General features: G+C 43.5%; 1 protein-coding gene and 1 long non-coding RNA gene across 7 annotated transcripts in view; one reads left to right on the forward strand and one right to left on the reverse strand.

Annotated features, from left to right (window-relative positions):
- Positions 1-15,484: 15,484 nt before the first annotated feature.
- Positions 15,485-22,527, reverse strand: LOC121140378. Of its 2 annotated transcripts, none has more exons than XR_005877186.1 (4): positions 22,391-22,527; positions 19,671-19,753; positions 16,584-16,651; positions 15,485-15,878 (listed from the first exon to the last, which is right to left on the reverse strand). It is a non-coding gene; the product is annotated as an uncharacterized LOC121140378 (long non-coding RNA). The 2 variants fall into 2 exon arrangements; XR_005877185.1 differs by having other exon boundaries at positions 15,485-16,212.
- Dync1i2 (dynein cytoplasmic 1 intermediate chain 2) overlaps positions 22,451-24,289 on the forward strand; it is a 55,240-nt gene continuing 53,401 nt past the window's right edge. For 3 of the 5 annotated variants that reach the window (XM_040745554.1, XM_040745557.1, XM_040745556.1), the window contains exon 1: positions 22,667-22,806. The gene's annotated coding sequence lies outside the window, so the exon portion shown is untranslated. Of the gene's footprint in view, positions 22,580-22,666; positions 22,807-24,289 lie in introns of those variants that run through there. The other 2 variants (XM_040745555.1, XM_040745558.1) reach the window with 2 other exon arrangements.

Below are 24,289 nucleotides of genomic sequence, written 5' to 3' on the forward strand. Positions count from 1 at the left end.
CTCTTTCTCTCTCTCTCTCTCTCTCTCTCTCTCTCTCTCTCTCTCTCTCTCTCTCTCTCTCTCTCATTTGTGGATCAGATGTAAGCTCTCAGCTACTGCTCCAGGGTCATGCCTGCTGCCATGCTCTCCATCATGATGACTGTGGACTGTAATCCACTGAAACTGTGAGCCAGGAAAACAGTTTTCTTCTGTAAGTTGCCTTGTCCTGGTGTCTCTTCAAAGCAATAGAAAAGTAACTAAGGCAATGTCTAGTATGTGTTTTATTAATTGTCCAGTGTCTTTTATCACATTAAAAGGTTCCTGTCTACTCCTGTTTTTAATTGTTTAAAATGATGAACAACTGTTTTACATTGTTCATGATTATCAAATGATACATCTTCTTGATGTTTCTCAGGCCTCTTTTCTTTACTAATTAAAATAGTCAGTGGGTTAACATGGTATGAGAAAAAGGCTTCTGGTGGTTGAATGAACTCTTTTCTCCCTGTGATGCCTAACTTCACTATACTTTATCATCTGCCTGCTCCTTCCTTTCCTATTTGACTCCTCTCCTTCCTCCCTTCCTCCCTCCCTTCCTTCCTTCCTCCCTCCCTTTCTTTCTCTTTCACTTTATTCCTTTCTACATCATCAGTAAGAGAAAGAGAGAGAGATGAAGGAAGGAAGGAAGGAAGGAAGGAAGGAAGGAAGGAAGGAAGGAAGGAAGGAAGGAAGGAAGGAAGGGAGGGAGGGAGGAAGGAAGGGAGGAAGGAAGGGAGGAAGGAAGGAAGAGAGGAAGGGCTGAAGTCCAGTTATGATATTTATTTTAATGAATGTTTTCACATTAAATACAATGTTTCTTTGTGTTTGGCATGACCAATTAGTGCTGCCTAGATGCCTAGGAAGAGAATCTGGTAGTCATGTAAAACAATACTGACTGTTAAATGAGGACTTCAATTATCTGTTCATAACTACCTGTTCTGAAACATTTTGAGAGTAATCCGTCCTATACATAACATGTTAATTCTAGACCTTTCTGCCTGGTGACACTCAACAATGAAGAGGAACAATTTAACACTGTAAAAAAAAAACCCAAAAGTTCATGGAAGCAAGAGCTTTTCCTCAAATAAGCAGTGATGATTTTCTAGTGTCTTCTATGAACCTTTGGTTCTGTGCATTGTGGTGGGTAAGCTACCCACTCTCTCCTTCTAAACAGCTCGAATAAAATTGCTTGTGATGGAATATTATTCCTGAATGAGTGATAAAGATGGTTTTAATTTTCTGAAAAGCCTAAAGCATTTCCCCCAGTCCTTTTAGTCAAGTATATTTTATATTTTAAAATAAAATTATTATAATATTATAGTATGGTATAAATATATAATGTAAATATTATAAAATACTATTTTAGAATCCTCTCTATCAATATATCTTTTTTCCTAGTGACTTGGTGACTAAATGTCAAATCCTCTTCACAAAAAGCAGATATCTTACTCGAACTATAATTAAGTTGCAGTAGACATAGTTTAAAAGGGTCAGGGATCTGATCAAAAGAGAAGGCAGAAAGATTGTAGGAGCCAGAGGTGATGGAGGACTCCAAGGAAACAGCGTCATCCAGACACAACAGGACAGCTGCACACATGAACTCAAAAGACTGTGTCAGCATGTGCAAGACCATCACATTAAGTCAGACAGGGTCCAAACCCTGAGAAAGGGAAGGGGACCCATCCCTAACTGAGAAGCTATTAAAAAAGGAAAATTTTCTGTCATGCTGTGGGTTTGGAAGTGACCAAATTCAAATTTGGGTAATTTGGGTAATTCATGATAATGATTGATCACACACTGAGAGCCTTAAGTTCATTATATTTACAATGACTGTTTTTCCAAATAAGGCTATCTTTATGATCATTTATAATAAATGTATATTTCAATATATTAAAATATAAGGACCTAAAAAAATAAAACACGGTAGAAAACAATGTAGAACTCAAGATAATGTTACTATCCAGAGTTCACACACTTCTTGTAATAGACCTGACACTTGGCTCTACACATTCTGAATAACTAATAGAATCATTTAAATAAAACAAAATGAGACAAAACAAAGCAATATAGAGTGCATATTTTATATTACAGTCCAGGCTGGCCTTGGCCTTGAACTCTTGATCCTCCTGCCTCTTAGCCTCCCCGGTGTTGGGACTACAGGAATGCACAGCCATGTCTGGAAATACTCACTTTTATAGAAGACAATGCAGTAAGACAGACCCTGTAGACAATATAATTTATTCCATCCCAGATGTCAACCTAAACCAATCACAGCAATCCTTTGTCTTTGGCCATAAGTGGTTAAATAATGTGCTTGCCGCTAGAAAGTCTCCTTATTCTTATACTAAGAGAGGATAGTGTTTATCAGTTTATGTGCACCATGTGCATGAAGGAGCCCAAGGAAGTCAGAAGAGAGTGTTGGATGCCACCCTGCATTGGAGTTACAGATGGTTGTGAGCTGCCTTGTGGGTACTGATTCTGGAACCTGGATCCTCTGTGAGGGCAACAGAAACTTTTAACCTCTGAGACATCTCTCCAGCCCATCTCCCTCTCCCAAATACCTCACTAATGTCCCCAGGCTGGCCTCAGCCTCCGAAGTGCTGGGAGCTACAGGCGTGCATTATTGTGCCTGGGTTATGCAGTATTAGGGATCACACCCAGAGCTTTGCGGGAGCTAAGCAGGCACTCAAGCAACTGGATACTGTGTTAGGATATGGTTGGATCGGATCAACAGCTGTCTTTCTGTCAGCCTGAAAGCAAAGCCAACACACAGAAATGGGCAGAGCCACAGAGTCTGAAGAGTCAGTCTATAATGTCACGTGGGTCCACATGATACCTGGTCGTGTGAGTTAGGATTTTTTTTCCTGTTTAATACAATTTGAGTTGGGGTTTTTCTGTTACTTGTAGTCAACATCCTCGATAATAAGAAACAAACAGGCTTCAGTCTACTACCTAGTTTGTTTCTATAAAAACTTGAATAAAAAGTCAAATATTTTTTTATATTTTTAAAATAATTTACCAGCAGCCAGGCATGGTAGCAGACATCTTGAATCCCAGCACTTGGGAGGCAGAGGCAGGTGGATCTCTGTGAATTCAGAGCCAGCCTGCTCTACAAAGCAAGCTGCAGGACAGCCAGGGCTGTAACACAGAGAAATACTGTCTCTAGAGCTGGAGAGATGACTTAGGTGTTAAATGGCGTAGGCTCACAACCAAAAATATAAGAAACCCAGTCCCGAAAAACAAAAACAACAATAACAAAAAAATTACCAGGCTAGGGAGATAGTTCAGTCAGGAAAGTTCTTGTTCTACAAACTTGGGACCTTCATTCAATCCTCCAACCCACAAAAACAAAAACTACCAGGCACTGCAGTTCACGCGCATAATCGCATAGTGCTGGGCAGGTGTAAACCGCCAGACTCCCAAGCCTTCTGGCCAGCTAGCCTCATCTAGCTGGTGAGTTCCAGGCCAGTGAGTGATCCTGTCTCAAAAAACAAGGCAGATGGAGGAGGAACAGCACCTGAAGTTGTTCTCTGGCTTCCACACATATGCACAAAGACATATATACCCACGTGTGCACACACATAGGCACCTTCACACTTACACAGTTCACTTGTTTGCTATTTATTTATGTCAGGACAAGACATTGCTACGTAACCTAGGGTGGCTTTGACTTCCCAGTCCTCTTGCTGGAATTTCACACATGTACCATCATACCTTAACACTTAATATTTCAAAACAGTTCTTTCATCTGTAAGTTTGAGTAGGTAGCACCTGCTATACAGACTTGATATAAAAATTCAATAGGTAAAAAAAGCATCCATATCTTTAGCATGGCTCCTGCCACGTAGTAATAACTTCCAAAGATTTGAACACTGAGAAGAAATGCAAACAATCCATATACAATTGTCAGGTTCTTTGAATGGCAATCGAACTTTCTCAGGCAGTAATTCAGGTGCCTGTCACTCCTGAGGACACAAGGCAACTGATACTTCTTGATTTGCAAGGGCATCTGGAAGATTGTTATTAGGAGTTTTGTCTGTTAATCTTAACCATAGTAAATATCTAAAACCTTTACTGTGAACTAACCAGGAGCGTTCCGTTAATGTGTGCCCTTTTTGAAGGGACAGATAGGGCCACAGATAGAGCTCACATGCCACCACCCAGCTCCCAGGTGGGTAGCTTTTCTGGGTCAGCTCTTTTGTCTCTTCATCTCTGTAGATGAGCCTGCTCTGTTTCACGGCTGGTCTTCCAATTTGTTCAGCAAATTGTAGGACAAGGGTTCCTTAGGTCTGACAGAACCAAACACTTTAGAGCCAGTCTTGAGGAGGCTACGACAATACAGGGTCGTGACGGTTTGTCACTAGACCATCTAAACCCAGTGCAGTGGTCACTCAGCACTGGGACCTTACCATTCAGTCAGAAGGGAATCTCAGTCAAGAAGCTGGGGTGAAGGTGGCTGGGAGAGGAGGTTAGCATGGCAGGAGAATGAGGCTGGCCACACTCGGATCTCTTTCTGTAGACCTGCTTTCTAGCTTTCTCTAGGAAGAAGCACAAAATGGGTCATTTAATTATACCTCTTGGAAACAAGGACAGTGTCCTCTTCAATAGCACTCATTGAAATGGTCCGAGGGTCGTTTCTGAGTCTACGGTGCTTGTCTGTGTGTGATGTGTGCACACACGATAGTTTTTCTCCATTTGACACAAACTAGAGTCCCCCGAGAAGAGGGAATCTCAACTGAAGACTTGCCTCTATCAGACTGGCCTATGCACAAGTCTATGGGGCATTTTCTTGAATAGTGACCTATGCGGGAAAGGCTAGCCCATTGTAGACAGTGCCACCCTGGGCACTGGGTTGTGTAAGAAAGTAAGCTGAGTGAGCCATGGAAAGCAAGCCAGTAACCATTATTTCTCCACGGTCTTTGATTCGATTCTTGGCTTGCCTTCATGATGGATTTTGACATGGAAGCTGGAATAAACTCATTATTCTCCAGGTCACTTTTGGTCATGGCATTTATCACAGCAACAGAAACCAAACTAAGACACCACATGTGCGTTCATGTACATGTGAGTGTGCGTCTATATGTGTGCAAATGCATGTGAACATGTTTTCTGTTGCTTTTCTGTTGTATTTTATGAGCCTGGCTGGCTGGCCAGCAAGCTTCAGGGATCTGCCTGGCCCTGCCTCTCCAGCCCTGGGATTACAGGTGTGTGGTCACACCTGCCTTCTCCATGGGTGGTGGGGAGACAAGCTCAGGCCCTCATGCTGGCACATCACCAACTGAGTCATTTTCCACCTCCCGTTTGAAAATAAAATTTAATGTTAATCTCTTTTAAAGAAAGGTATTAAGTGTATATTGTTGCCTATAAACTGTGTTTGGTTTTACACAGTGCAACATTTCAAATATGTACTTCCACATTTCAATAAATGTATTTCTTTAGTTATGTTTTTACAACATCACTTTTTTGTTGTTGTTTCTGTTTTTCCAGACAGGGTTTCTCTGTATTGCTTTGGAGCCTGTCCTGAAGCTCGATCTGTAGACCAGGCTGCCTTCGAACTCACAGAGATCCGCCTGCCTTTGCCTCCCAAGTGCTGGGACTAAAGGCGTGTGCCACCAACGCCCGGCCCTACAACATCATTTTTAAAAGCTTTCTATTACTCCACTATATAGAATCTTTATGTTTTCTTGAGTATAGGGGCTCATGCTTGTGACTCCAGTCTTAGGTATCTGATACAGGAGAGGGAGGCTAGCCCAGGTTAACAACAGCAGCAAAAACATGTAAATTCTACAGGACAAATAATGTGCACAGCCAAACCAGTAGCACGGGATTCTTAGACTTCTTCAATGTTTTTGTTGTTATAAATAAAATTTCATGATATTAGGAATTCACCTCCTGTAAACCTTCTCACTGAACTCCTAACTTCCTCAGTGGAATTGAGGGTTCAAAGTATTTATATTATGCTAAGTTTTAAGTAAATTTGCGAGTTTCAAAAGACACCTTAAAACATTTTTATATTATACATTTTACTTATAGAAAAATTTCTCATTCTTTCTCCATATTTAGCATCCTAACTAGCTTACACTAGGCTGGCAGAAATTTTACTACCCTGAAACATAATGGGTTTTATTTTTAACTAAAGTTAAAAAAATCATCAGCCATCTCCTAGCTGCTCACCACCTTGAATTCTTTCCACACCTGGAATCCTAATAATTGGTTTTGTAGCCTAATCTTTTGGTTTATTAATATAGGTAAATCTCTCTTGTAGTTCTATTCATCTTTTGATTAAATTGATCATATTGCATAGAACAGTAAGCTACCAGTATTCAAGTGAATTCAAAGGAGGCTGTGCCAGGCCTTTTTGATTTGCAAATCTACATGTAAATGCCATTCCACATGGCAGCTAAATGCTCAGCCTTCTGATATTAGCACAGCATGAAAAGCAACAGTTTTTATATTTGCAAGAATACATTTCCCTCAACACGCATACGTTAGTATGCATACATATGTATATGCCTTTTCTGCTATGGTATGCTTTATTGCTTATAGACATGAAATCAGTTATTTAACTACCAGACCACATTACTTGCAAATACATTTGGCTATTGTTTCTTATCTGAACAAGACCACTAACTGGACAATTCCTTCTCTGCTACCTCAACTCGGGCAAAGGAGAGTACAATTTAGTTTACTTAATGATTAATATGTTTAAAGGCTCAGAAAATGCTGATGGCTAGACAAGGGAGAAAGTAGTTCACAGCATGGACTACTTCATTCACACAAAGCTGGGAAAGTGTGTAGAGAAATATGGCCAATTTCGGAACAACTGTTATGACATGTGTGAGTTTCCTCAAGTCAATGTAATGGAAGTGTGCGGAGTGTATTAAAAGCCAGTACAGTAGGTCAGCATTCTTGGGAGGCATTGTGGACACAAGATTGTCAGGGTTTGTACATTAGATGGGGAAATCTGGTATTTAGAAACAGCACATTGGAGAGTAGTACCCTGACTTTAATCTTCTGGATGAAGCAATGAACTAATTAGCTGTTATGAGCCATTGATCAACTTTCCACACCTCTGGGGATCGATCTCACCCAAAACCAAATGAAGCCAGCCCTGGGTTCTGCTCGCCAGCGGAGCCCTCTCTGATTCAAATGCAAAATGCTCTCGCAGATGAAATTCACTAGGACGAAATGTTCAATAGAAAGATTACATTTCCAGTGGGGCAGAAAGATATTTGCCAGCATCTCATTAAGGCCTCGATACAAAGTCTTGGATTTCAATCAGAGCTGAGATAGAATGGCAATAATCCAGGAGCAAGACTCGAGCTGGGGCTTTGTTTCTCATAGCATTATGCATTTCCCTCCCCCTTCCCATTTACCATAAAATCTTGAAAAAATTTCCAGGAGAATAGATATGGAAAAGAAATAACCCCGAAGTCATTTTAATGTCAGCCACACAACGCACTCTGTGAAGCCTCTGTGGCCTGATAACTTTGCCTCTCACTCGAGGAGGAGAAGGTGACATCATTTACATTTAGCCCAACCCTTGAGAAAGGCTGGAAAAAAAAATCCCTGCGCCATAAAGACAGAATCAAATCTCCCACTCGGCAGCCCCACCTCCCGTCATTAATATGGTCCAGCCATTTCCTACCAGCATTTTATTCTCTACGCCTAGAAGTAATTTACTGACTTAATGGAAATGTGAGAGATTTGCTTTAACAGACTTTATGAATGTAAGCAGAAGTTCCCACTGAACATTTCCCTCTGGAGAGAGGTTATCCTTTGGCCAGGGGGCATTTGTAATAGTTCAGTAATCAAAAAAGATTTGCTTCTTCGGACTTGCTAATTTGCTCAGTCTCTTAAGTAACAAAAGGGTCTAAACTCTGCCTCTCAATTTAAACTGAGCCCCATAAAAGCTTCCCGCTTAGCAAGAAATCGGAGAATTCACATCTGAGCTTTTAGCCCCATTGCAATTTGTGCAAGCCTAATATCACTAGAGCCTGATTTCAGCTGCAGGGAAGGTGTGGCTTTTGTGGAGTTTCGTTCTGTCTCTGGGAGGGAGCCGCCCGGGGAACGTGCGGACAGGGCAAACTGCAGCACAGATAAAGCTTGCTTTCCTTGGATGATCGGAATTTCTGAGTCTGAGGCAGGTTTCACACCAAAGTGAAACTTCTGCCTTCAAGTGAGGACTTTGGACTGGGTTTTGATGAGAGGGTGGGGGAAAATCAACTGTATTCTTCCTAAATTGCACGGTTGCATCTCAGTTAGGCACAACTATGTCACTGTAGTCACAGCTGTGTCCCCAAGAGCTGGGCAATAGGATGGTCCACCAGTACTAGCTGAATGGGGTGACTGTAGGTGAGAGGCACCATTGCCATGGTTCAGCCATGGGGAGAAATGTCCTTTGGCCATGTGTCCTTTACCCACTCTTTGACTGACTCCTTTGGGCTGGTTGTTAACTCTTCCTGCTTTCAGATGCTGAGACCTGAGACCTAGTTCAGCTAGACAACCCATGCAGCTTCGTGGAAACATGTATGGTGAGGACTGGGGGTCTGTTAACCCAGAAGGCAAGTGGAATGAAAACCTTTCAGTTTATAACTTTGCCAAACCACCTCGATGCTGTCAGAGATATGCCAAATCCCTAGTGTCATTCTGCTTGTCTTTTTGTTTATTATTGTGGTTTTGAGACTGGGTCTCATCTAGGCAAGGTTAGCCTCAAAACCACAAACTAGCTGAGTGAGACCTTTAATTCTTGCTCTTCCTGGTTCCCCCTTTGAACTCAGCCTTTGAACTGCTGGCCTTATAGGCCTACACCACCACACTCTGGCGTCGAAATTTAAATGTCTTTTCTCACTGTCACGGAAGTCCTTACCTAACCATGGGTTCATGCTAGAACTGGTAGGTAGGTAAGTGCCTCTGTCCAAGGCTAATTGAACTAAACTATCTCTTTTGGAAACATCACACGGATTATGAAAATCCCAGTAATCTCATCAATTATGGCCAGCTCCTCTCACATATGAAGAACGATGAAGAGAATTATGGTTGGTTTATAAGTGTAAAGGAAGAATGACAGCTAAGGAACACGTTTAAGGAGTTGGATATGGCTGGCTGGTGGAAATACTAACAAGATGGTTTCCCTTTCAAAACAGTCTTTGTCTCTGTTAATATTCTTCCAGAAACATTCTGGCACTCATAAGACAAGTTTCCTGATTATTCTGTCTAGACACCATTCAAGGACCTTTACCTGGCCTATCTCGTGGCAGATTGGCATGTTTATTAACAAACTAACTCACACTAAAATCTTTCAAGGACCAAAACATAATAAATAAATCCCAGGTTGGAACACATTTTTGTAGACTATGACTTACAAATGTGGGAGTGGGGAGAGAGTTCAGTTGGTGAAGTGTGTGGTGGTTTGAATGAAAAATGTCTGGTGCACTTCTGGACTTGGGTGACCTGCCCTGTGTTGACTGCTCAACTGGTTGCTATGGCTTATAGGCCCTCCCAGGGCGGTTGCTAGACTCTACACGCCACTGTTACTGTAAAGCACGTCCAGAGCCTGCCCCCTAATTTCTGAGTGGTTCCTTGCCTCATGGAGTGTGTCTGACTTCCTAGTGACTAGGAGGTCAGGCAAGGTCAGGAAGCTGGAAACTCAGCAATGTGTGCTGAGTCAGAGGCCTACATCTTGCTGGCTCTTTTCTGCAGCCTGTCATGACTGCTAAAGCAGGGGCTGAGATGAGGGTTTGGTCCCTTCAACAACAACATAGCACATGGGCTCAGTGAAATCACAGTGTCCTCGGGTATGAAATGGAGGTCAGCGTCAGAGAGCCATGACCCTGTGAAAAGACTCCACTGCTCCTGACCGACTTTGAAGATGGAAAGTGCCACTAACCAAAGAATACTGGGAAGTCCCTAGAATCTCAGAAAAGCAAGAAAACGGATGCTCAGGGCTAGGGATCTAGCCCCTTTGGTGGCATGCAGGAGGTACATCCCCAGTGCCACATGAGAGCAAACAAAATGGCTGTGTGGGGAAAGTCTTCAAGCTCAACATTTGAGAAGCAGAAGCAGAGGGATCAGATGTTCAAGGTCATCTTTAGCTATGTAACAAGTTCGAGGCCAGCCTGTCCACGAGACTCTGTGTTCAACTGGAAAAGAAAGAAAATAAGAAAACAGAGACCTGCAATAGCCTTCCATGAGGTACACAAAACTCTGCCAAGGTCTTGGTTTTAGCAATGGTGACACTTATTTCAGATTTTGAATGACAAAAAAGTTGTAAGATACTATCTGCATTGTCTTAAGCCAGAAAGTATATGGTAACTGGCTACAATAAAAACAGGAAACCAACAAAGAGGTAGGATGGACTCACCCATGTGACTGTGGTTATATCAAGTAAGATTGTTGTGCTGTGCCAGTCAGTTTTTTCCATTGCTGAGACAAAGACATGAACTGAACATTGTAAAAGGAGAAAACTTTTATTTGGGTCCAAGATTTCATAGACTGCCCCTGGGCTCCAGGGACACAATGTCATCACAGAAGGGTGTGGTGAGGTGGGAACAGCACACTTCGTGGCAGAGGGGAAGCAAAGAGAGACAAGACCCTGTCTCAATAAGTAAATAAATAAAGCAACGGAGAAAACCAAATACCACACCCCCACGCACACACACAGAGCTAAAACAGTCAACTCAGTGAAGTGCTAGAAGCTTGTTTGGGGAACCTGGTGTAATCAATGCACGATAACCTTCAGGGTGCTTCAATTTGGTTGAGTTTTCTCTGTGTGAACACCGTCTTGCTGCCAATGTCTTGGCTTAGCCAATGGTACATTTCAACTGAAGCCTACAGTTAAACAAGCACAGACTAATTGTTCACTCCTCTGGACTTCATCTGTTTGCTAACAGTTCTATCTCTTGTCAACTAAAGTGCCGTCTCAAACATTAGGAAATCAATAATTAATTGACCCAAGACTCACAGCAAAGAGCAGGATTGTATATTGTCTCATCCTTATTGGAAAGCATAACTCTCCAAACCAGGTCCACTGCCCTGCCCTCCCCAAAATAAAACAAAAAACCCAAACAAATAAGGACTTGTCATTTTGCATTTTATGTGTAGGGAGTGTTTACCTGGATGTATGTACATATACCAAGTGCATGCCTGGTGCCTGAGGAGGTAAGAGAGGATGCCCGATCCCCTGGAAGTGGGGTTATATGGACAGTTGTGAGCCAGCATGTGGGTTCTCTGGGAGAGTGGCAAGTGTTTTTAACCACTGAAGCATCCCTCCAGACCCTCACCCATCTTTTAAATTCTTTTCTCTGACATCTGTGTGTATGTAAATAATTCACCTCCTCTGTTCTCCTCTGCCCTGAGTTGCATGGTAGGCCGCCCTTTGAGGAACTCTACTGGCCCCTCCCTCTCTCCCTCCCCACCCTCACACACACACAGAGTGAGAGAAAGAGAGAGGGCGGTGGGTGTGCAGGCGCAGTTTACATTTGGGTCAAGGGAAGAAAGCACTGCTGTATCTACAACACCAAACGCAATGCCTGTGAAGAGCAACTTGGAAAGGGCTTATTTGGTTTACATATCCTAAACACAGTCCACCATGGAGGGGAGCCAGGACAGGAACCTGGAGGCAGGAACTACAGCAGAGATCACAGAGGAACACTGCTTACTGGCTTGCACTGACAACCTGCTCAACCTGCTTTCTTAAAGTAGCCGAGGACCTACCTGGGGACAGTCCAACCCATAACGGTGTGGGCCCTCCCACATCAGTCATTATTCAAGAAAATGCCCCGTAGACTTGCCTACACACCAATCCGAGGGAGGCATTTTTCTCAGCTGAGGTTCCCTCTTCCCAGATACCCCCAGCTTGTGTCAAGTTCACACAAAAGTAAGCAGCTTGCCTTGCTTCCAGCAGAAACAAGTGCTGTACGTTATTATCAAAACCAAGCCTCCTGAGTTACCCGGCATCTTCCCTTTGTCTATCCACAAGCACGTCCGCCTTTTCCCACCCATCTTTCTGCCCTCGTGCCCTCTAGCTTCCCATCCTGTTGCACCTAATTTGACTCTGCCATCTCTTTTAAGTCTACTGACTTTTTAGTGGGGGAGAGTGAGTCAGTATGAGGGTTCCTACATTCAGTTGTTTCTATATTCAAATTGCATTCACAGGAAAATCTTTGGCTCCTAAACCCATTAAGGAAATGTTGAATCAAATTATCATACCCCTTAGAACTCTCAGGTGTGTCCCATGCCCTAAATTAGTCATCCATCTTACTTTGTCTTTGAAAATATTCCTCAAATCTATCCTCAACTCTCTCCTTGTCTTCCTCCATCTAATCATTTCTCACTTAAGATGCTAAGTGGTTTCCCTACCCTTACTCTAAGTCCCCACCGATTCATCTTTCATTCAACTACCAAAATATTTTAAAACTATGAATTAGAGCACTGTAAAATGCACCAGTGTAAAACTTCCCGGCATTTGCTGTGTGGGCCCTGGCTCCACTCTACCATCTTTGCCCATATTATAATCAGCTCTGCCCTTTACCTAACACTCTCATCTCGAAAGTTCGCTAACATCTACGCACCCTGTGGGCACTAGCCTGTGCTAGCTGCTCTTGCAAAGCAGCCTTGGCTCCTTCGTTTTTCGAACACTAACCACTCTAACTGTTCAAGGCACCTTGTATCATACTCCCATGACTCTAAACACAGCATGAGTTATTAATACACACTTGGTAAATATTTTTGTTTGTTTGAGACAAGGTCTCATTGAGCAGCCCAGGCAGGCCTTGAACTTGTGATCCTCCTTGCTCAGCCTCCCCAGTGCTGGGATTACAGGGGTGTTCGAAGCCAGTCTGATTACAAAACGAGTTCCAGAACAGCCAGAAGCGTTACACAGAGAAACTCTGTCTTGAAAGACCAAAAGACAAAAGACAAACAAATAAACAGACAGACAGACAGACAAACAAAAAAAAACCCACGGAAGTAGATGAGGCCATGATTTTACCAGTTTGACTTTACTTGGGCACTCAATTTCACATTTAACATTTGTAGGTGGAGTTTTTCATCAGGACTGCTGGCCAGTTCTGTCCTGCCAGCCTCCTCCCTAAGAGCCACTTATTAATTATAAATGCTCAGCTGATAGCTTAGGCTCGTTACTCACTAGCTCTTTCAACTTAAATTAACCAGTATGTTTTATCTCCTCTCTACCGTGTGGCAGTACCTTTTTTTCAGCATGGCATGTTCATCTTGCTTCTCTCCATGTCTCTTGGCAACTCTGCCCCCTTCTACCCCTCAACCTCTTTTTGTCTGCAAGTCCCACCTAAGCTTTTCCTGCCTAGCTATTGGCCAGCCAGCTCTTTGTTAACCAATGAGAATAATACATATTCACAGTATACAAAAGAGTATTTCGCAGCAAACCTTTACTTATACAATTGGTTGAACAGCACACTTGATAAACACAAACATTTGAATGGGTTAATAGGCGTGACTATAGTCTTTTTTTTTTGTTATTTTCTTTAGTTTTTTTTGTGATGCTATGAGTTGAATCCAGGGCCTGTACACACTTGCGAAATGCTTTGTCAAACAGTTATATCCCAGCTCACTGACTGCAGCCCTTTTTTTAAGTTTTATGTTATTACACATTAATTATATATTATATATATCATATATATTACATATGATAATGGGTTTCATTATAGTTTATATATGTGTATGGTGTATTTTGATCATACCCATCCCCTCTCGTGCCCTCCCACCCCTGCCGATCCCCTTCTTCTTAACCTAACCACTTCAGTCTTAATAGCACTTTAAGCATTGATAAAAGTCAAACAGGCCGGGCGGTGGTGGCGCACGCCTTTAATCCCAGCACTTGGGAGGCAGAGGCAGGCGGATCTCTGTGAGTTCGAGGCCAGGCTGGACCGACAGCCTCCAAAACAGAGAAACCCTGTCTTGTAAAAACCAAAAAAAAAAAAAAAAGTCAAACAGTTTGCTTTGCGAGTTTCTAATTTCTTCCACATTCTGGCGTTCTGTGGAAATCTGACAGACACATTCTCAGCCCTCAGTGTCCGAAGACTAGAAATCCCTGAGGCCACAATCCTATGTCTGTCTTGATGCCACAATCATTATGTCTGTCTTGGAGGTGATGCCACTAGTGTTGGTTTCTTGGGGTGGGGGCTGTCTACCCGTTGGATGAAAACATTCCCTCCCAGAATCGTCTGACTCCTATAGTGTGCCACCTTGCCTGGCTCAGGAATAATTTAAGTAGTACATGCCTTCATTTTAGCCTACTTTTTTATTCTACTATGGCTTGAAAACAATATATTGGGCATCACTTCTAATTTTCCTTGTTTACCTTTTTATGCCAGGTGTGACCAGGTCCTTGTCTGCATTCCTAATTCTAAGAACATATGCCCCATCTTATGTCTCCATCCCCAACCCCCCCCCCACTGCCTCACTTTCTCCTAGTCTGTTGTGTTTTTGACTCTGGAGCTGTCCTGGGTCTCAGCACACTGTGTCTGTGTGTCCTCGAGATGTCCCCAGGATGATCTGATGCTAGATTCATACTTGCTACAGCATCACAGTGGTCCTGCTGGAACTTCTGGAAATGAGGTACCATGGTAAGTGAGGTATCAAAGATGAAACACACAGTGGTCAATGTGTGGATGTGGAATCTGAAAGATGGTGCTTTAGTGCCCTGTGGCTTGAGTAACTGAGGAACAGAAACTTCCTTTAGTGAGACTGGGAAGCCTTGCCCATGGTGAGTGTGAGGTGCCTATGGAATCTGCAGGAGATACCCAGCGGGGATCAGGATATACTACCTGAAAACTCAGGAGACCATGTTACATTTGTGTAAATATTTCTCGGTGTGTAAGTGTGTGTACCTATACACCACATACATATGTTCAGACACAGGCCAACACAACATTCTTGGAGCTGAGTATCTGCCGATGATCAAGGTTTCTATATTCATATATAAAGAAATATTGGTTGGAAACATTACTGAGTAAAACTACATTTCTTTCCTTCTATGCAAATCTGGGAATGTTGTTAATCAACATTCGGAATAATTAAAAGATCATTTCCATGTTAATGTAGAAAATTTAGTCCACCCTGAAATTTGCTTAGACCCAGAAAGGTCAAATGTTGAATAAATATTTATTCAAAAAGGAACATGATAGGTCAATGCTTCTAACCTGAAAATTAATCAGTCTGGGTCTGGCTTGGGTTAACTGCATTTTGACTACCGATTAGTAATTGTTATTCTACATGCCTCATGTTCCAAAGACAACATACTAAGCATGCAGTAGTAGTTCTTCAACAACAACAACAAATACTTCATGGTTTTTTTCTACCATGAGAAACTAAATTAACACAAGAAACCCAGGGAGGGTATAAGCTCCTTTCATGGGGCACTCATAATTCCCATTACAGTTAATGGGAGTGTGTGTGTGTGTGTGTGTGTGTGTGTGTGTGTGTGTGTGTGTGTAGGAACGCAGGCTCACAGTCGCTATCAGCAAATGATTCCTTTTGTGTTGATCTCCTAGCTGTGTTTTCATTCTGCCTTTTAAAACCATTACACCTAACAGAGTTTTGAGTGCATTATAGGTAACTTTAGGAAGCCATCATTATCTCCTCTCTCTTAACCACATAATAGGGGATAGGAGAGTGAGAGTACAGTATATACGCCACGCTGAGTAGAAGGAACTTGCCTTGAATTTCTGAGCCCCTCAGCCTATTTTCTGTAATGTTCAGTGGTGAATCACTCTTAAGTGCTCCATCATTCACTAGGATATGTGCTTCATGCCAAAGGTTACCAGATTACAAAAGTATTCTCAGCTCAGGAAGGACTCCTAATTCACCATCACCTTATTTTGACACTAAGAGAGAAAATATGTGCATCAAGACAAGTAGAGGAAATAATGGGGGAAAAAACCCTTATTAACTTAACAATGCAGCAAACACTCTGAAGGAAAAGAATACAGAGTAGAACAATAATAAGGATAATAGAAAAGTAATGCTGTTATATTATGAGAGGCTCGCTGGTCAGCTCATGAGCACTCCCTCGAGTGGAGAGGGTTTCTTAAAGAGCTTCCCTTGCCATGAGAGGAAATGGGAAAGTTAAGATAGTTCCGAAGTTGGGAGGAAAACACCTTCTTCTGTCAGTGTTTCTGAAAGAGTCAAATACAGTTCCTGAAGGTGAGGCGGAAGTGTCTAGGAAAAAATTAAAAATGCAAGCAGCTCAGAGGAGCTATTAACATTCAAAAGATGAACAGTCTTTAAGTCCCAGGGGCAGAGTCTCATGAACTTGGATAAGCAAAGTGAGATCTTAGACGACCCCCTAATTAATGTGGGGGAAAAAGTAATAGAGATCACACACTTATGCAAAGATCTTTGCTCGGTGAGAAAGTCACAGAAACATATCTTCAATTTTAATGGATTTCACTTTTAGTAAAAGTTGATTTAAACAGGTAACAATACAGATAAATATTAAATGATATGAATGCTAGAGTCAGCAGTTAAACACTTACTGCTCTTCCAAAGAACCAGAGTTGGGGTCCCAGAAGCCATATCAGGCAACTCACCACCATCTGTGACTCCAAATGATGCCTCTGGCCTCTCCATGATGTATCTGCACTCACAAGTATACACCCTGCACACATATACACATAATTAAAATTAATTTTTTAAAAAGGGAACATTGTGCTGGGCAGTGGAAGCTCCCACCTTTAAACCCAGCACCTAGGAGTCAGAGGCAGGCAGATGTCTGTGAGTTCCAGGCCAGCTAGAGTTGTTACACAGAGAAACCCTGTTTCGAAAAACCAAAAATAAATAAATAAATAAATAAATAAATAAAGCCATTGCTAAAAAGCTACATACACTGCCATCAGACCACAGCTTTCTTCTCCATAATGACATAATTTCTGTAGTCTGTATGATGATACACATCATAAGGTTGTTGGTGATGGGTGATAAATCCTAAGGCTGACTGACTATTCAAAAAAAAAACCTGGTGAGTCCCAAGACTCTTTGGAGATCCTGAATCTCTATGTAGCAGAATACAGCTGTGACCCTTTCAAACTCTTCCTCTCCAGTTAGGGTGGATGCAACTTCCTTCCGACACTTTGCTTCACCAATACTTTTTGTTTTTAACTTCTTGATCATATACTATATATACACAATAAGGAGGGTCCATCTGTTGCAGGATATTTGATCACACTGTGAACCTCAAGATTGCATTATTTACTGGAAAACCCTGCTTCTAGTTGTGGTGTGGCTCAGCCCAACACATACCTTTAATCCAAGAGCATTCTGCTTGATTATTGTAAACAGGATTAAATAGTCAACCATAGGTCAAAAGGTGGACCAAGCAACCAGTTGGTAGGAAAGAACCATAGAGACTAAGAGGGAGTCAGGAGGACAGAGACAGAGAGGGAGGGAGGGGGGGAGGAAGGAGGGAGGGAGGAGGGAGGGAGGGAGGGAGATGCACAGGAAATAGAAGGGATGGACAAAGGCAGGGACATCCAGTTGGAGGAGCTGTAGAAGAAAGCTCTTTCTGTGGAGGAGGAAGCTACTGGGTACCTTCTCTGCCTCTCTGAGCTAGCAGGTTTTCACCCTAGCATCCGGTTCCTGAGTCTTTATTGATAAAATAGAATGATAGAGACTTAGTTAAAAACAATATCCATCTTAGGGGTAGAGTTCAGTGGAATTTTCAGTGATACGTAAATTTGTGTTACCCCCACCAGATCATGGCATGAAGCATCACCAGCATTCAAAAATCTTTTCTTTTCAATATTCTATACATTGAGAGATATTATTCTGATCTATCATTATGAGTTTTGCTGCTTTTACCATATGCAAATTGATCCTAAATGGTATGTGATTTTTAAATATACTTAAAAAAACTAGAATTTTAAAAAATTTTATGTTGGTGCAAAAGCAATGTGCACTCACTAGAAACTTCACTTAAATCTTTTCCCAGGTTGGAACGGGTAGTGTAGATGCAGGCCTCTTTCTCAGCACCCTCATTAGATCTGGGTCTCTGCTCTGATGGTCACCCCTGCTAGGAGAGGCTTCTCTGACTAGTGTCGAGAGCTGCACTAGTCATGGGTATAAACATAAGCATTTATAAAGCAGTTAACTACATGATCACTGAGCTCCAGTTGCATAGCTCCAGTCACGTCTTAGCTCTTTCTCTTTTTTCAGCGTGCTGATCACATTTTATTTTACATTGTCTGATCATTTGCAAACTGAGGATTTGTGGGCCTTTCTCCCCTACTTGTTATTTTGGTTGGCTCTTGCCTTGGTCCCCTTTCCCTCATGAGCTCTACATCTTAGTTAGGGTTTCTGTTGCTGTGAAGAGACACCATTGCCATGGAAACTCTTAGAAGGAGACCATTTAGCTGGGGTGGCTCACTTACAGTTCGGAGGCTCAATCCATTATCATCATGGTGGGACATGGTGGCATGCAGGCAGTCATGGTGCTGGGGAAGTAGCTGAGAGCGCCGCATCTTGCAGGCAACAGGAAGTGGTCTGAGACTGGGTTATATCTTGTGCATATATGAGACTTCAAAGCCTGCCTTCACGGTGACACACTTCCTCCAACATGACCACGCCTACTCCAAAAAGGCCACACCTCCTAATAAAGTCACGCCCTTTCGGCCATTTTCTTTCAAACCACCACACTCTGTCATTTATTTTTTGCTCCTTTCAGGCCCAGAGAGCAAGTCTGCTCCAGCCTTAAACCAGTTTCTGTTTGTGCTTTCATGAACTATCTGGTAGCTACCACTCTAGGTTGTTCTCCGGGGAGACGGCCTGGTTCCGGTGTCAGAAAGTTGGGCTGCTGGACATTTTCCAGAAGGGGAGTTGGGGTTGTAGTGGACACAAAAGGAGCGTGTTTTATCCACTAGTTTTAGATATCCAATGGAAAAGTCAGTTGGGTGCCACTATGTTTTCTTGCGATTTTTCCTAGTTTCTACTAATAATGCCTTGGTTTATATCTTTATGGTTTCTGGTTCCATCCCCAAATCTTCCAACACCACCCTCTGCATCCTAAGTCCCTCTCCTCCCTTCCCCTCTCCTCTCCTCTCCTCCCCTCTCCTCTCTTTCCTTACTCCCCTGAGAGCCATACTAGTGAGGATAAGGATCAGGTGCAGAGAGCTATGCAGTAGTAAATGAGGGAACAGGGATGGGATGGATGGGATGGGAGGGGATGGGAGGGGAGGGGAGGGGAGGGGATGGGAGCGGATGGGAGGGGATGGGATGGATGGGATGGGATGGGAGGGGATGGGAGGGTAGGGTAGGGGAGGGGATGGGAGGGGATGGGATGGGAGGGGAGGGGATGGGAGGGGAGGGGATGAGATAGGAGGGATGGGGGCTGAGGAGATGACACTGTGGGCAAAGGGACTTGCAGCCAAGCCTGCGGACTCTTCGTCCAATCCTCAGGACCAGCTTGGAAGAAGATAAACTCCTGCAAGTTGTACACTGATGACCACATGGCAATGTAGTCCAAGGCACGACACACACACACAGACACACACACAGACACAGACACACACACACACACACACACACACACACACACACACACTTTTTTTTAATGGATAAGGTAGCACTCAGAGAACAACTATAATAGACCAGGTGATAAAGAAATAAAAGGAGAAAACAGTTACCAGAAGCCAGTGAAAACCAGAGTCCACCTGGCAGGAGGCAGAGTTGAAATCTCTGGGAGAGTGAAATTGTTGCTGGAATGTACCTAGAGGAGGAAAGGACGGGAAGAACTGTCACATTGAAGCAGAGTTAGAGGGACAAGGGTACACAAGGACAGTGAAGTGGACTCCCTGAGATGCCAGCCTCCATCCCTTGAAGATACTTTGAGGAGAAGCACTGGGATGGCATCTAAACAGGACCAGAAGGGGAAGGGGAGGACCCAGGGCCTCTATGAAATACCCCAGCCAGAGTCCGGTTCTCAAAATCTTAGGGCACCTCCCTTCCAGAAAAGAAAAGCTGTTTGAAAGGTTCAGGCATTACGCTGGCCTGCCCTGTTACCTGGCAGGATTCACTCAGGCAGCACTCTGGCCAGCCCAGGGTTCCATGGGAACCAGTCTGCACGCAGGTACAAAGGACCCCTTTAAAGGGCAGACCCCTGCCCACTTACACGCGCTCTCTCTCTCTCTCTCTCTCTCTCTCTCTCTCTCTCTCTCTCTCTCTCTCTCTCTCTCTCTCTCTCTCTCTCTCTCTCTCTCTCTCTCTCCTCTCTCTCCCCCTCTCCCCCTCTCCCTCCCCCTCCCCCTCTCCCTCTCCCTCTTTCTTATCTTCCCTTACTCTCATCCTCTCTCTTATCTCTTACTCCCCTTCCCTTACTCTCTCTCTCTCTCTCTCATGTCTGTCTCCCCCCTTTCGGGCTCGCCATAATAAACTATATTTTACGTGCTCCCCGTGGTTTGTGCTCCATCCATCGCACAGGTCCTGGTTCCGTACCCGCACTCGTGTTCCTCGCTCTGCCTCTTCTAATTTGTAATTTCTTACTTTAAACTAATTAACAACACTGCTGCCCTCTTTCTCCAGGCTCAATCTTCCTCTTCCCCCAGACATCCATTTCTTGGTCTGTTCCAGAGAACCAGCTCACTGACTCCCTGTATAAATGACCAGCAACACCCCATTACAACATCTTAATTTTCTAGCTTCTGTACACTTGCCTGGTGGTCCTCTTGTTTGTTTGTTTGTTTTTGAGACAGGGTCTCTCTGCTGTGTAGCCCTAGCTGTCCCAGAACTAACTATGTAGACCAGGCTGGCTTGAACACCTAGAGATTTGCCTGCCCCACCCCCCAAAGCTGGGACAAAAAGCCTGTGACAGCACACCCTGTCCCATGAGGTCAAACTTTCCCACAAAGCAGTCCTTAGAGAAGCTACGACCAAGCACCAAAAGCTCAGAACTTAGTATAAAAAGGGCAGGAAAGAATCTGAGGGACAAAGAAAACACTAGTTAATTGACCTTTCTAAAGAACTATCCAAAATGTAAGCATTATCATGCCATTCTCCTCTTTAAAATCTTCTCTTACATTCACCGCCTTAGGTCTCAGACTAAGCCAGATATGCGACTTTGCCCTCCCCAGGACCACGACCCTCAGTTCTTAGCCTAGAGCCACTCTGACTTACCTCTCCATTCTCCACCATGCTCTGCTCCATCATCCCTGAACTTTGACCCTTTTTTCTCTTCTTCCTCCTCCTCCTCTTCCTCCTCCTCCTCCTCCTCCTCTTCCTTCTATGGTAACCTGGTACCTTTCTGGGTCTCATTTACATGACTAACTTTAAATCAACTTTCCAGAATCAAAGGCTTGTTTCTGGTATCATCTCTTCATGAATTTCTTTTCCTGTCTTATCTGCCTCTACAGCTTACTTACTTAATCCTGTCTTAACAGTTAGTTGAATTGAGAACCCGGTCTTTCTCTCTTGAGAAGAGGGGGATGTGTTTTAGTTCTTATAACCTGGGACATGATGAGTGCACTCAGGAGAAATTTTCAAGTGACTAAAGAAAAACTAAATATTTCGAAAGAAGGAAACAAAGTTTACATAACTAAACACTCTTTGAAATTTTAGAACTTCAAATTTGAGATCAATCTAAACTCAAGCAATGTGCTTTTTGTCAGTTTTCTAGAAGACAAGAAAGATAATACTTTGGTATTAGCTTAATACTTGGCAAATAATGCATCAAATTATTTAAATAAACTTTTCAAATAATGTGAATCAGCCCATACATTTCTGATAATTAATATTCCAATAATTTCCTTTATATTTAAAATCTAATCAGGTCCAACAGTATAATTTTTTTTTTCAAGACAGGGTTTCTCTGTATTGTTTTGGAGGCTGTCGGTCCACCCTGGCCTCGAACTCACAGAGATCCGCCTGCCTCTGCCTCCCGAGTGCTGGGATTAAAGGCGTGTGCCACCATCGCCTGGCTTTAAACACACTTTTAACAGACAAATATTCTGCTATAAAATACTAGAAATTATTTTACATGCTAATTAATAGTTTTTTATTTAGGCTTTGTGTGCATGCTACATGAAGCCTCAATAAACACCCACACCCACAACCCATGTTCGAGGAGGCTTGCTCGCTCGCGTTAAAATTCTGTGCACAGGTAAGGTAAAAGTACATAACTCCTTTAAAAGCGTCCCTTTCTCAGATTCATTATGGAAAACAGCATTTCTTAAGATTTTGCCAATTGGGACAAGGATAGTAAGAAACAACACATACAACACTGTGAGCACTGTTCAACCAAAGAAAACACTTTCGAGACAGGCACTGGAATTTCCTATGGGCGTTTTAATGGCCGAACGAAGGCCTTGGTGCTGGAGACTGAAGTTAGGACAGACTACATATCCCAGCATACCTTGCTTCTATCGGGGACCACAATTCCCACAACCACATAAGGTGTCTAGCTGCCGGGGCTTGTAGTTCTCTTGGGTGTTGCGGGCTCCGCCCAAGGATGTGAGGTGCAGTTGTCCAGCTTTTGCCAAAGCGGAAACACTTCGCGGCCGGTGTGTGCCTGTTTCTCCCGTCAGCTTCTGTTTTACAAAAGGTAAGTAACTCCGCTCTTCCCCGTCAGGCGGTCGCGTCTTTGCTTCCTTGAGCGACGGCGTCTCGGCGCAGCCGTTTGTCCCTTGGCTGTCGCCGTAGCGGCCGCCGCCCATCCCTCTTTGTGTGTCTGGGGCGCCACGGATCTGCGGTGGCTGGCGACAGTTGGAGAGGAACGTTCCCGGGAAGTTACCGGCCAGAGGAAGCTTTCTTAATCCCGCCACTTGACAGGTGGGTCGGCCCCGCTTCCTTCAAGGCCCTTTTGCCTCCGGTGGCCGCGTCGGAGCTCGCGGGACCGGCCGGCCAATCGCTCTGACAGCGCCGGCCCTGGTGACTCCTGAAGGCCTGGGGAAGCCACCGCGGCCCTCGGCAACACTTCGGGACCCTCCGCGGGCGGCCGGAGCCTCGGGGCCTCGGGACTTGCCTTGCACTCGTCTGGCAGTCCCGGGACACACCCCAGCCCGGATTACGTCCTCCTGGCCTTAAGCCCAGGGAGAAACTAATTCCTTAAGCTTTGCTTGGTTTTACGAATAAAGGTCGCGACTACTTGGGTGGGTAGCATATCCAGGCACCTGGCGTGTGCGTTGGAGGTCGCTGGACACTGAGAGGTTTTAACACCATTCTAGATACTCTCCTCTTCCCGGAGTTTTAAGAAAATGAACCTGTCAGTCACGGAGCAGAGGGTCTGGCCTGTCTGAGGATGAGGGAGCTTAGCTGATCACCTGTGCTTCAGCTAGTTAGGGTTGACTGAAGATACACTTCTTTAATCTAGACAGCAGGTAGTATTGCTATACTTGTTGACAGCTGGCCGTAAACAGAAAATAATACGTCCAGCCTAGCATGCAGAGTGATGCACATGGGAGCTCTCTTCAACAGCCCTTACAGTATGAAGCTTCTTAGAGACCTGGAAAGGGTGGGCGAAGAAACACAGGCTCTTGCTTTGTGAGTTTGTTCAGATGACTTGGCTGGGAGTGTATGTACAAGTGTATAATACATGATTATATTAAAGGGGTTTCCCCTGTCTCTTGCACACCATTTTTTGTCCACTGCCCTGCCAGTCTTTCTAGAGTACTGTAATCAGAATTTGCAGTAGGTGAATTTTGCCTCCTTACCAACTTGCACTTAACCCAAACTTAATGTGTTTCCTAAGAGATTCCTCTTAAGATTTCAAGAGGTTATTCGCCCACTTTCCTAGATCTAAAATATTTATTCCTGAAATTGTACCGAGACTAAACCAGTACAGATAAGGTGACAAATTCCTGGTTCCTGTCTTACGCTCAGCCCATAGGTTACTTTTCTAGTTCAGAAAGATACTGGTCCATCACTCATTTGTAACATTCAGTATGAAGTCACATTCATGTATGTAATCTCATCTACTTTACACATGATTCATTCCGCCACTCTAATTTTAATGTTAAGGTGTCCATGCTGTGAAGGTAACAAAGACACAGTTCCAGACTCAAATAGATGACAGTCTGATATGGAACATGTCAGGTCCATTCACAGATAATCATATAAAAATGCCATGAGAAGGTGGAAGGGTGGAAAAACATCATTTGACTTGATTGTTATGGAACATCTATGGAACTTAAAGAACTTTTAGTCATTTTCTGTTTAACCATTCAGTGTTTTTATCAAGTTTCTAAGAACAAATGCAGCATTCTCTGTTAATATTTTTGGTTTCATGGCTGAAGACTAAGCATTCTTTAAAAAC

This window comes from Mesocricetus auratus, unplaced genomic scaffold (assembly GCF_017639785.1).
Source record: "Mesocricetus auratus isolate SY011 unplaced genomic scaffold, BCM_Maur_2.0 Super-Scaffold_100004, whole genome shotgun sequence".
Taxonomy (NCBI): Eukaryota; Metazoa; Chordata; class Mammalia; order Rodentia; family Cricetidae; genus Mesocricetus; species Mesocricetus auratus.